The sequence below is a fragment of the Pavona decussata genome, unplaced genomic scaffold, assembly GCF_977016875.1.
Source record: "Pavona decussata unplaced genomic scaffold, jaPavDecu1.1 SCAFFOLD_243, whole genome shotgun sequence".
Taxonomy (NCBI): Eukaryota; Metazoa; Cnidaria; class Anthozoa; order Scleractinia; family Agariciidae; genus Pavona; species Pavona decussata.
This window is the reverse complement of record NW_028145648.1, coordinates 997,443-999,837: the sequence shown is the minus strand read 5'-3', so window position 1 is coordinate 999,837 and position 2,395 is coordinate 997,443.

Below are 2,395 nucleotides of genomic sequence, written 5' to 3'. Positions count from 1 at the left end.
TCGGCGCATCAGAATAACCTTATTCAAGGAATAGGGAATAAGTTTACAATCAATTGTTTTATTTCTCGCTACATGATCGGGCACAATCTCGTACCCTGAGTCCTCAGGCTCTTTGGCCAGCGGTTGGTCACCAGGAGAGACTCTGGGGAACTGGAATTTTATTACTGCAAGATTTCTGCGCAGGCGGTGTGCGTCACGACCCACAAAGGGTGCTGGGTAAAAATATGGAAATGGCTCATTTGCCTCTGGTCACGATCGAGTAAACATCTCCCCGATTGTAGGACTTAGGTCGACTTACAGTCGCACTGAAACTGGGCATTCAAACTTTGCTTCCTTTTCCAAAAACTATCACGAAAGCCAGCAATTTGGCAAATTTTAACCGCCTAGTGGTAGCCGTAGATGCTTCTTGTTGGATACACAAGGCGATTTTGTTGAGTTATTCCCGGTTCGGAGAGAATCAAAGGCGAGAATTTTATGTTTATTCTTATACTAATATTATGTGCCGTAACGTCTGCTTATAGACGCTTTTTTTTTGTTTATAAACTTAGACCGCAAGCGGTCGAGCGGTCTCTTTCTCTTAAGTTCTGTAGTGCGCGATCAGGAGCGCGATGGATCTAGCTATAGCTAGCGAGGCCGCGAGCCGCGAGTTCATTTTTGTGATTTGCATAATTTTACTGTCACTTCGCGCGCGTGATCTAAGGAAAACTTGAAGTACGACTGTTCGCAGTCTATTTTTCATTGCTTTCGCTCATTTTTAGTTTGCTTTTTTATCTCCGGGTGAAAGAGATCTACATTTCCTTCTTGGATTTCTTGTAGAGTAATAACATTTGCCCGTAGGCGTTTCCGGTCGGTTTCCCAGGAGTTGAGCGTACTTGGTTTACACGATCTCTTCAGAGATTCTTTATTAGTTCAACGGCTTCGAACGGATAAACCGTGAGGGGTAGACCCGGGTAGACCCCGAAAATTCTGAAGTAGAAAGGATAAGCTGGCTTAACGTGCAAACGTATTGGCAAAACCCAGCAAGAGTAATTAGCTTTAGCCTAAAGAAATGCAGTAAATCAACGACCAAAACAACATGGCGGCAGGCGCGAGGTCGTCACCTTTGAAATGGCTACAAACGCGAACAAATGCTTCAGCTTAAAAAGTAACCTAACCAGCATTAAGCCAATTTGTTCCTCTAACTTTGAAACGAATTTCAACCGGGAAAAAATGCCACAGACTTTGTTAACGATGAAATTTTCGACAGGCGGACCTCTCCAGGCTGATGTTCTTGGGCGCGAAGACTACTGACCAAATAACGCATTCTGATTGGTCAAATTTCGTGACGCACACCGCCTGATTTCTGCGGTAAAGCAATGCAAACTGTTACGGGACAGCCAATCAAAAAATTTAATTTTTTTCGAATTCTCCAGAGTCTCTCCTGGCGCTCACCCGCTGACAAAAAAGCCTGAGGACTCTGGGTACGAGATTGGACCGGGCAGAGATATGATTTCTTGTAGCTTTCAAGGTAGTGTTAGCTCTAAATGTATATCCCGCGTGACACCTCAGTAGGAGAGCTTGTCTGCAAGCATCCACTGTATGAGAGTTGCTTGATTACCAAAAGAAACCCTTCTGTTAAAAGAAGCATTTGTTGTAATCTGTTATAACCCACTGGTTAAGTTCTGTGCGTTCTCACTGGAAAAAATACGTCGTGTGATACAAAATCAGATTGCGCTTATCGGACAATAACAGTCTTTGGATTTGATGACAGTCGATAATGTAATGCCCCTGGCTTATCGATGACACTCAAAATTTCACAGCTTTGCTTCTCGGCCAACTGTTCATTTTTTCGGACAATATTTCAGCCTCTGATATACCAGCTGCCTGAAGGGGTTTATTTACTAACAAGAAGCTGTTTTCAGCTTAAACTCGGGCCATATTTGACTGCGTGGTCCGTAAGCCTACAATCTTTTAGCAGTGATAACCTCCAGCATCGCTAATTCCCCCAAAAAGATAGATACAGAGATATAGTGAGGCAATAAGTAACCACCAGATAGAATTGCATTTCTTGCAGTCAGAATGAAATACGAATGCTTTTTTATAATCCCCGGGCTTTAATCCTTACGTTTTCACCTTTCGTTTAGAGACAAAAACCACTTGTACGGTCCTGATATGTATGCGACGCCGGGTCAATGACGGATCGTAATTTCGGTATGATCTAGAGTAACGTTACGCATCACGCGTACCTTATCCTTGTACGTTTATCAATGTTTTTAAACGTTTTTCAATATTTTTAAATGAAATTCAGGGGAAAGCATTTGTTATTTACCTTTCATTTGAAGACAGGAACCGTTTCTACCTGATTGTTTTTCTATAGTAAACGTGAGACATCTTTATCTATCTTGGCCCGCGGGGT